Raw genomic sequence first — 11,904 nt, forward strand, 5'->3', positions numbered from 1 at the left:
TCAATCAGATGAGGGAAGCTATATATAGTACTTGTTCATATTTGATAGCCACACTTTGGATGGTGGGAAGAGATCCTGCTCACAAGGCAAACTTCTGCGCAACATGGCCGAATCTAATCAATCCTACGCTGGCAGGTTTGGCAGCCACTCTCACACACTGCAAACTCCCATGAGTAGCAATGTGTCAATGGCCAGATAATTTGTTACAGTGATATTTGTTGAGGGATAAATCTGCTCTTTTTCAGCTATTATTCTGGATCACTTACACAAACCCAAGAGTGCAGGAGAGACCTCAGTTTATCACTTTATCTGAAAGATGGTATCTCCAATGTGTGCCTCCCTGGTGTGAAACTTGAACCCACGAAATTCTGAATCTGAGGTGAGAGATCCTTTCACATTCCAGATCCTTTTACATAAATTCAGGCTGTCACCATTTTCCTGTGCAAAGGAAGCATCAGTTGAACAAGATGATCAGGTTGTTTTGGGTGCAAAGATTCTACTCAATACTCAAGTGGGCATCAGGGATCTTCATGCCAACCCCACAGCTTTCTTGAGAAAGAAGGATTTGCATAATGTTCACCTGATATCTGAACACAGATGCATCATTTGGAACAGCAATGACTGTTATCTTGGAAGCAGCCATGACATTTTTACTGTGTGACATCTGATGGTGCCTGCAACAACTTATTTATGGCACCTTTCTTGTAATGAAACATTGCAAGATCCTTCAGGAACGCTATAAAACAAAGTTTGATACTGAGCCACTTCGGGTCAATAGGTCCAATGAACAAAAACTCAAAGAGGTAGGGTTCAATAAGTATCGTAGAGGAGGAAAGTGAGATGGAGGGAGGGAGGGAGGGAATTCCAAAGCCTTGTGTTCTAGATACCTTGAAAGTGTCCTGCCTATGGAGGAGCAGTTAAAATTGGGAATGCACAAAAGACCAAAATGAGAGAAGTGTGGAGATCTCAGAGGGTTGTGGAGGGGGGGCTTTGGGGAGATTATTGAAACTGAGAGGGGAAAGGCCATGGAAGGATTTGTAAACAAGGATGAGAATTTTAAAATCAAGACATTGCTTGACTGGAAACCAATGGAGATCAGTGAGCATAGTGGTGATAGAGGAACAAGAATTGCTCTGAGTTAAGATACGGGCAACAGAGTTCAAGGTGACCTCAGGTTTATGGAGGGTAGGATATGGGAGACTAGGCAGGAGCGCTCTGGAATAATCAAATCGAGACGGCGTGGATGAGGATGACAGCAGGCAAGTTGAGACAAGCCTGAAGTTGAGCACTGTTATGGAGGTAGAAATAAGTGGTCTTCGTGATGATGTAAATATGAGGTCAGAAGCTTAAGCCAAGATCAGATGATACAGCATTATGTGTTCCTCAGACAAATGTGTCACAAGTTTTTTTGGGAAAGCTTTACCAATGCTCGTAGTCTATTCAAAATAAGGGTAAGCCTTTCACAATGTTTGGTGTGAACTGCCTGCACCCTCCCCAAGTCTCAAATGTGTACATCCCCAATTTGGCACAACTGTAAAATAAGGGTTAATCTTCTTGGTCCTGGCATTACTGAACCACAGAAATCACTCATTCCGCAAGCTTCTCAGTTTGAGATGGCCGAGTGAATCATGAATATGATGAGAGCTCTTGAACAAGGAAAATTATACTAAAATGCAGATTTAAACATAAATATTGAATTGATGTACTGTGTTTTCAACAAAAAGCAAACAACAAGCAGACATCACCTCTTTTGAAGTACACAAATACATGATCAGTGTTTGATCTACCTTGTGCTGAATCATATGGTCCTAATGAAATGAAATGAAGCCTGCAATGTTAATAGAGCTCAAAAATGAAAGCTGCATTGCAAGGATTAGATACAGTTTAAAAAGCTCTTTTTAGTTACAACAATCTAAATTAGTATATGTTGATAACCCTCGGTGTATATTGTAATAAGTAGTCACCAGCCTAATTAGAATGCAACATTCATGTTGTTCGGTAGGCAAGCTTAACTTTTTCTTCTTGCTTGTGTTGTGCTCTGGTTCAAAACCCCACCCAAATAAATTTGCCATTTGTGAGCTTGATCAGTCAAGGTCAGTAGACTATTTGACCAGGTAATACCTCACAGCTAAACACAATTCTGGCCCTACCCAACAACGATGTCTGCAAGCAAGGCTTTGATTCCTGAGCCTTGTTGCAATAACTGAGTTATTAAGTGCATAAAGGCAGACTCTTTTTTTAAAGACCATTGCTGTTGTTGAGAGCATTGTTGTTTTTCTTTATTTTTCTCATTTTTGGTTTGAAATGTGCGCTGAAATTGAGAATGGGATTTCAAACTTTGAGCAGTAGCTTATTTGGGAAAGGAGGAGAGAGCAAATAAACTGATGTTTGTTTATCGGACCTGGCTTGGAAAAATCATTGCTGGTTAATTTTGGTCCTAAAAACACTACAGACATTTCAACACTAAGATATGAGAAGGTGACTAAACAGGTGGATGAGGGTAAAGCAGTTGATGTGGTGTATATGGATTTCAGTAAGGCATTTGATAAGGTTCCCCATGGTAGGCTACTGCACAAAATACGGAGGCATGGGATTGAGGGTGATTTAGCGGTTTGGATCAGAAATTGGCTAGCTGAAAGAAGACAGAGAGTGATGGTTAATGGAAAATGTTCATCCTGGAGTTTAGCTACTAGTGGTGTACCGCAAAGATCTGTTTTCGGTCCACTGCTATTTGTCATTTTTATAAACAACCTGGATGAGGGTGTAGAAGGATGGGTCAGTACATTTGCAGATGACACTAAGGTTGATGGAGTTGTGGATAGTACCGAAGGATGTTGCAGGTAACACAGGGACATAGATAAGCTGCAGAGCTGGGCTGTGAGGTGGAAAATGGAGTTTAATGCATGTAAAAGTGTGAGGTTGTTCACTTTAGAAGGAACAACAGGAATAAAGAGTACTGGGCTAATGGTAAGATTCTTGGTTGTGTAGATGAGCAGGGAGATCTCAGTGTCCATGTACATAGATCCCTCAAAGTTGCCACCCAGGTTGATAGGCTGTTAAGAAGGTATATGGTGTGTTAGCTTTTATTGGTAGAGGGATTGAGTTTTGTAACCATGAGGTCATGCTGCAGCTGTATGAAATGCTGCTGCAGCTGCACTTTGAGTATTGCCTACAGTTCTGGTCACTGCATTTTAGGAAGAATGTGGAAGCTTTGGAAAGGGTTCAGAGGTGATTTACTAGGATGTTGCCTGGTATGGAAGGAAGGTCTTACGGGGAAAGGTTGAGGGACTTGAGGCTGTTTTCATTACAGGGAAGAGGTTGAGAGGTGACTTAATTGCGACATATAAGATAATCAGAGGGCTAGATTGGGTGGACAGTGAGAGCCTTTTTTCCGAGGATGGTGATGGCTAGCATGAGGGGGCATAGCTTCAAGTTGAGGGGTGATAGATATAGGACAGATGTTAGAGGTAAGTTCTTTACTCAGGGAGTAATAGGGGTGTGGAACGCACTGCCTGCAACAGTAGTAGACTCACCAACTTCAAGGGCATTTAAATGGGCATTGGATAGGCATATGGATGAGAATGGAACAGTGTAGGTTAGATGGGCTTCAGCTTGGTTTCACAGTGCAGCGCAACATCGAGGACAGAAGGGCCTGAACTGAGCTGCAACGTTCCGTGTTCTATGTTCTATGTTCTATGTGTTATGCAAGCAAGATACTATCCCATGTATCTGTAATACAACACATCATTCAAAGATTCCATAAACATTGAAATAGTTATTGAACTGGCAAATAAGAATTCTCTTATTTTCTTCTAACTTATCTGTTCTAAGTTAACTGTCTGTGTGTGAGAATGGGGTTATGAATAAAGAAGATTGAGTTTAAATCACAGACATTAATTGGATGACCTTGTTGTTTAACTTTGCTCTGCTAAGGTTTAAGTATTAATAATAAATTGTTTTTTTTTGTTTAAACTATAGACTTGGTTTCCTAAATCTGTTTTTCAGAAAGTCTGGTTAGGAACAACAGGCCATCTGATTTCAGCTTCTCCCTCTCAAACTGCAGGGTGAATTCATCATATTATGATCATGGCCCCATCGGGGTTCCTTCAACTTAAGCTCCCTAATCAAGTCTACCTCATTACACATCACCAAATCCAGAATTGCCTGTTCTCTAGTGGGCTGTACCACAAACTGCTCCAAAAGACCATCTCGTAGACATTCCACAAATTCTGTTTCATGAGATCTGCTATCAACTGGATATTCCCAGTCCACCTGGAGGTTGAAGTCCCCTATGAGTATTGTAATAGTATCTTTCATATAGGCCTTTTCTATCCCCGGGTTATTTTCTTCCCCACATCCTGATTACTGCTCGGAGGCCTGCACACAACTCCCATCAGGGTCTTTGTTTTCCTTTGCGGTTCCTCAACTCCACCTACGTCGATTCTACGCCTTCCAACTTGACATCACTTCTGGCTATCAATTTAATTTTGCTTCTTACTAACAATGCAATCCCACTCCCTCTACCCATCTCCTAGTCCTTTTGATAGGATGTGTAGCCTTGGGTATTTTAATTCCCAGCCCTAATCCCCAAGCAGCCATGTCTCTGTAATATCTATAACATTGTACCTGCCAATTTCAGTCTGTGCAACAAAGTTCATTTACCCTGTTTCATACACTGTGTGCATTTAAGTACAACATCTCAGTCCTGTGTTGACTGCCCACCTTCTCATGGTTGTCCCCTGACCTTCTGAGCCTGAAGTTAGATTCCTGATCCTTTCCATACTCTCTATCCTATTACTTGTTCTGGAAACTTTAAAAACCTCTGTAGTGCCCCCTTTAACATTTTCCATGCAACCAAACCCCCTACTGCACTATTTAGTTTTGAGCCCTACCTACAGCCTGAGTTATGAATTTTCCAGGACTCTGGTCCCAGCATGATTCAGGTGAAGCCCTTTCCGTTAGAACAGATTCTTCCTTTCCCTGGTACTGGTGCCAATGTTCCATGCATGTGAACTGTTTCTCCCACACTAATCTTTCAGCCATGCGCTTACCTCTTCAATCATGTTGACCATGTGCCCATTTTCTCGTGACTCTGTTAGTAATCTAGAGATTATTACCTTTTTCAGTTTTGATTTTTAATTTAGCTGCTCATATTCCGTCAGCAGAACCTCTTTCCTCTCTCTACCTACAGAAACCACAACAACTGGATCTTTCTTCTCCTGCTCCAAGTTCCTCTGCAGCCCAGGTGAGACATCCTGAACCCAGGGAACCAGGCAGGACACATAGCCTTTAGGACTCTTGATCCTGGCCACAGAGAATAATGTCTATTCCCCTGACTGTACTATCCCCGATTACAGCTACATTTCTGTTTTCTATCCACCCACTCTTGAATGGTTCCCTGTATCATGGTGCTATGGTCAATTTGCTCATCTGTCCCACAGCCTCCACTCTCATCCACACAGGGAGTAAGAATCTCAAACCTGTTGGACAAGCTCAAGGGCTGAGAATCATTCAGGACTACCTCCTGGATCCCTCTACCTGCCTCGTTCCTAGTCACACATGTCATCAAAATGTGAGATCTACTTGTGGAAGTGACAGGTGACCATGAATTAAAGGATCCAGAACTGTAACTCTTCCATCCATGGGTTAGTTCTGCAGTTTGAGATGATTTTTCCACAATTATAACACAATTCAAATGTTTTCTAACCTGTTGTTACCAATTTAAATGAGTTTAATTGTCTTTAAATTGCTTTTTCCCAATAAATTGGCAGAGCTGGCAAATGGGACTAGATTGGGTTGGGATATGTGGTCAGCATGGACGAGTTGGACTGAAGGGTCTGTTTGCGTGCTGTACATCTCTATGACTCTATCTGATTAAGGTTTCTGATTATTATCAACTAACAGTTAGCCATACAAACAAATTTCACTGCACACCATGGAGAAACTAATTTTGCTCTGGGTGCAACTGAGTGTGTGCCTCTCTCTTCCTAAACAGAGTGTAATTTCTCAAACTGAAATTTCTACCCTTGGATTTTCATTACCATTTGAAGTATTTAATCCTGATAAATTTGGAGACAGGTTACTATGTTTAGATGAGCTAGCTGTGATCACAGTTGTTTGTGAGGAGAGATGCTTGGTATTATGCTTGTTGTTGGCCAGGGTCGATGGGCAGGAATAAAAGCATTGGGAACAAAGCAAAAGGAGCTGAAGGTCTGCACAAATTGTTTTCACTCTGTTGGTGGCTTTCTGAAGTACCATTGAATATCATGTTGTCATGGTGACATGGTCCTTTCATTTCAAAGCATAGGAGAAGCTCCATCCCTCACAAACTGCAGTTACCCTGGAAACTGCTGCCCACTGTTTTTTTTGTTGAGCTTTAGAGACACATCAACTGAATTTACAAGGAAGGCGGAACACTGCTTTATGAATAGTAACCCATGGCAAATCCATCAAATAAACAGAAACATCAAACATCAAATGGTGTGATTAGATTTAATATTTTATCGACTAAGGCCCCTTCCATGACATGGATATGATAATTATACATGGACTGCTTATTGGCAACCTTAGGGAAAGTGAGCTGTCTTGTCACATCCCTGACTGACTAATACTTGTGTATTAACGACTTATGAGCAGTTTTAGACTTTCAAGTCAGGAATTGCTGCTTCAGGCTGTTTGTCTCCATGAATTCTAATTCAGTGAGCCACAGCTCATCACTAGATTAAATTATACCCCGAATGCACAATAGCTGGTACATATAAAAAGGGCTAAGTTAGTACCATTTATGATATTAATTAGAGCTGCCATCTTATACCAAGTCTAAAAATGAAACAGCGGCTGAATAGGAATGGGCAGAATGGCTTCTCAGATTAAGGTGTCAGGCTTGGTCATTGAAAATGTTACCAGTCTTAACAAATACCCATTCCCCCAGATCATGTCACATAGAAATAAGTGGACAGGTAAGATTTCTACACTAAAGAACAAACAGAAAACACTGAAATTACTCAGGCAGCATCTATGGAGAAAAATTGAGTATGTGCGGAATTCTTCCATGTTCTGGAAGTGATTATTTTTCAATGAAATTCAATGGGCAGTCCACCACACCCCGTGCCAACATTTCTTAAACAGCCTTTTCCTCTTCAGCTCATTAATTATGCAACCGTCCTCAATGGCACCCAACTCCAGAATCGTGCGGCAAGAGAGATGGAGGTGCTGTCTATTGCTGGCAACAGTCTCACCACTGGTGCCAAATTTACATTCCAGCTTCACAGCATTTCATGAATGACCTATTACACTGTGATCCTGCACCACTGTAACCCAACAAATGGCTCTCGATGCCCAATTTCTTCTGCATCCAGCATCTCCACCCCACTTTTGTCTGCTCCAGTTGTGAATATTAATGATGCAAACATTCTTTAGGGGCTAAAACGCAAGGCCCACTAGATTTGTCTTGGCATCAAGATCTCACCTTCATGATACAGGAGCCTGCAAGTTTTCCAGTGCGTACACACCATGGCAGCTTACAGGATACTGTGAAGTTTGTGAAAAGATTTGTAGCTCAGGTGCTCGTTGTTGTGATGACACACAGATGACGAGCAACATGAGTTTGACTGGGACAGCACTACTACTATAGGGCAAGCCAAACAGAGAACAGCCAGGGAATTCCTAGAGCATGGCACTCATCCACAGATTCTATCAATAAGTACATCGATTGGACCCAATATACCGGTCACTGCAGCGGACAGCTGGAACTGACAACCAGAAGCGGCAGAGACAAACCACTATAAATGCCGGTGGAAAGATCACAGAAGTGCTTCACAGGAGGCTCCCAAGCACTGAGGATGTCACCTAGACAGGGGACAAAACGTCTGCAACACAAATTCCCAGCTCGGTGAACAGAACCACAACAATTACAGGATACCTGGTGGACAACACTGGAATTTGACGTGGATGGTCAGAGTTAAACTGAATATTGATGGAGTGGAAGGCTTTTCCATTGATGACTGCTGCAGGATAGCGATAGAGCTGAGGTCTCAAAGCCTGCAGTCTATAGTGCCTGGCTGCTGGGGGAAGCCAGCGATATTAGTCAGTGCCAGTGCCTGAGTTGTTTCACTCACCTCGTTGTGGAGAAAGGATATAAACTGGTGTAATCTGGAGAAACTGCAACACCGACAGCCCGGATCCATTCTGGACCACAACCTGGGAGATGCCCCAAATGTCTCCAGTTGTTCGTTGGAACAAGCCGCTGACATAACGTTTCAGGGCAGATGTGATCTTAATGGGCATTGGGATGGAATGATTCTTCTGAGTGGACATTCAGTTCCAGCAGATGATCCAGTTCAGCAATGATGACCTGGGGTATTCTTAGTCCTTATCTTTGCTTGGTTCCTGAGAATGCAAGTGATGGCAATAATGAAGCCAGTAGATTCAAGGGTTTGGTTCACTGTCCTGTCTCCTTGGATGATCTACACATGCTGCTGGAGGCTGGCTGTTCTTGTTGGGCTCAGTCATGCTGCTGTAATCGACTCCAACTTCCCATTTTCCCCAAGAATACATGAACTGTCCTGGTCAAGTCCCTAACAGTTCATACCCAAATCTCCAGGACTGACCAAAGCCCACCTTTTGGACTGACATTGGATGAACTTCTTGACTGACTTGTGGTAGCCCTTCACTCCACTAAGGACTTGTCCCCTGTGGTGTTTAGACATTACCATTTGGTTGCAGTATATTCAGTGAGTTTGCTGTAGAAGCTGCTGGCTCATGCTGTGGGTGTGACACTGTGCTATATGTGATATATCTACCACTCCCCATCTTGACAAGCTGCCTGCCTCTCTCTCTGTCCTTCCAAAGCAATGCCAGCCACAGAGGCTGAGATGTGTGTGCGTGTCCCTGTGTGCGAAGTGACCTGTCAGAAGTACACAAATCATAAGCATCCATGAGTTCCAAATGAAGTCCTGAAGGGCTGAAGTGATGTGTGAAAGCAGTCATGATGATGTGGTGTCTAGATTAGAGTGGTGCTGGAAAAGCACAGCAGGTCAGGCAGCATCCGAGGAGCAGGAAAATTGACGTTTTGGGCAAAAGCCCTTTATCAGGAATGATGAAGAGCTTTTGCCTGAAACGTTGATTTTCCTGCTCCTTGGATGCTGCCTGACCAGCTATACTTTTCCAGCACCACTCTAATCTAGACTTTGGTTTCTAGCATCTGCAGTCCTCACTTTTGCCATGATGATGTGGTGTGGCTGGTGGCTTGTATGGACATAGGTTGGAAGAGGACATGGAATATGGGGGAACTGAGTAGTGAGAGTGGAGTTGTCCAAAGACCCACTGAAGCAAGCAGTGCCACCAGGTAATTCTCTGCTTTCCATTTTAGGAACTACCACCATCGAGTTTCTGAAGGAAGGAGGGGAGAATTGGGAACTGCACAGAAATGAGGTGAGTCTAGCTAATAATGAGATGCAAATACATGGAACTAAGTTAGTTGCCACTCTTTAGGAAGGTTCAAAACTCAGCACTGAAACCCTTTCAGAGGAAACATCAGCTTTTTTTTCTCGCTATCAGCAATCTGATCTTTTCAATGTTGCCATGTTCTCTCAACTTTCCCGCCATTGCCCAGGCTGTTCTTTAAGATCTTTATTTGTCCATTACTATCACCTTTTGCCTTGCATAGTTCGTCAAGTTCTGATGAAGGGTCATCAACCTGAGATTTGAACTGTTTCTTTTTCCACAGTAACTGTCTGACCTGTTGAATATTTCTAATTTTTTTGCCAAAAGATTTAAGATTTCCAAAAGTGAAATTGAATTGAAAAACAGGATTACATATTGGTTATACATTCTTTTGATACTAATTTTGATTCATGATTCTACAGTTTTTAAAATACAGAGGGAGATCCTAAGATGAAACTCTCAGTGTAGAAGTACCTCCCTTTATCATGGACTGTTCTTAAAACTGCACTTCATTTAGAATAGGCCACAGGAGTCTAGGTCTTTTGTGAATGAGCTGTAGTGATTGCCTCATGACTCAGAATCTGAAAATGCAGAAGCAATGCTTTGTAAAATCAATGAAGATTTACAATACAGAAGGAAGCTAACTGACCTATAGTCTCAGTGCTGGCTATCTGCAAGTGCGACATGCCCAGTCCCCACCAGTGTTCCTGCTAATTTTGTTTTTGTTTGTACGACCACTCAGTTCCATGGACAGCAGCGGCTTGTGGAACTGGAAGTCAATGCATGGCATTGGCATGTCGATTTTAGGAGCAGCTGTCAGAGAATATTGGTCCCCACTCCTCAACCCTTTCCCTGTAGTCCTGCAATTTTTTTTCTTTTCAGATAATTATCAATTACCCCTTTGACAGCTATAATTGACTCTGCTTCCATTGCACTTTTTGGTAGAACACCACAGATCATAACCACTCACTGCATAAAAATGGTTTTCCTCATGTCACCTTTGGTTCTTTTGCCATTCATCTTAAATCTTGTTCTTGACCCTTCAGCCAACACGAACAGGTTTCTCTAGTCCAATCTGTCCAAAGTTTGAATCCTTCCTTTAAATCTCCTCTTAACTTTTTCATCTCCAAGATTAACAGCCCCAGTGGCTCCAACCTTGCTGCTAAATGTCTGGAATCACCTTGTAGGTCTTTTTTGCATCCTCTTCAATGTTGTCATTTCCTTCCTTAAGTTTGGTGCCAGCTGTGATCACAGTTGTTTGTGATATCGCTGTTTGTGAGGAGAGATGCTTGGTATTATGCTTGTTGTTGGCCAGGGTCGATGGGCAGGAATAAAAGCATTGGGAACAAAGCAAAAGGAGCTGAAGGTCTGCACAAATTGTTTTCACTCTGTTGGTGGCTTTCTGAAGTACCATTGAATATCATGTTGTCATGGTGACAAGATCTTTTCATTTCAAACTCAGCCATCATTTTATAAAGGATCCTTGCTTTTTAACTCTGTTGGCCAGATTTTCCTATTGAGGCAGATGGCTCAAAGTAGGATATTTCCCAACTCAGCAGACCCACTTTGATATAAAGGACCTTGTAACACAGGCTGAGAAGACTGGTGAGATTGAATCAGGCCCATAAGCTCTTGGAGCAGATCAGAAGAGGCCACAAAATTGGGTGACTGCTAAAGCAGTTTGGTTAGAAGGCCCATCTCTGTTCCCTCAGACTTTGTCCCAATTGTTTAAAAGGCTGTTTGACCCAAAAGCCTTCACCTCTCACCCACCACCCATTTTCCCTCATAACTTGATGTCCCCTCCATAGCTGCTTATAACCCTCATGCCACCTCTATAGCTCCACATGCCCCCATGGAACCTCCAGGTCCTCTAATACCCCCATTCCATCTCATACTTCCCCCCCCCCCCACACCGTGTCACTTCTATAGCTACTTACTGAAAATCTGTTATGGGCAGATCTTAGGAGCCATTTGAGTCAAGGAGCCATACAACACAGAAACAGGTCCTTCGGCCCTATGGAGATTAAAAAAAACCCTTAACTTTTAACAGACGAAAAGAACTTGCACTCATTCACACTTGATAGTGAAGAAAGAAACTTACATTCATAAAACCCATTCAAAAATTTAAAATTCCCTCAAATGGTCAATCTGTTAGGAAAACAAAATTCTAATTACTAAACACATGCAAGAGAGTTAATCCTTTAACAGCCTCTTAAAACCGAACTCAGCCTCTGCTGTTGAGATGAAGAGTGCTTTTTGCATTTTTGAAATTCAACCAAGTGTTCAAAATGGGCTCAGCTTTAATAACAATCCTTGGGAAATGTCAAGAATGAAGTCTATTGAAATTGCAGGAACAGATGGCTAATCATTTCTTTTAGGCTAGATGGCCTGTCAATCAATTCATCCCAGCAGTTTGTTTTTCTCTTCACTCTAATTGAAAGCTGAAGACTGCTTTTCCTC

The sequence above is a fragment of the Hemiscyllium ocellatum genome, chromosome X, assembly GCF_020745735.1.
Source record: "Hemiscyllium ocellatum isolate sHemOce1 chromosome X, sHemOce1.pat.X.cur, whole genome shotgun sequence".
NCBI lineage: Eukaryota > Metazoa > Chordata > Chondrichthyes > Orectolobiformes > Hemiscylliidae > Hemiscyllium > Hemiscyllium ocellatum.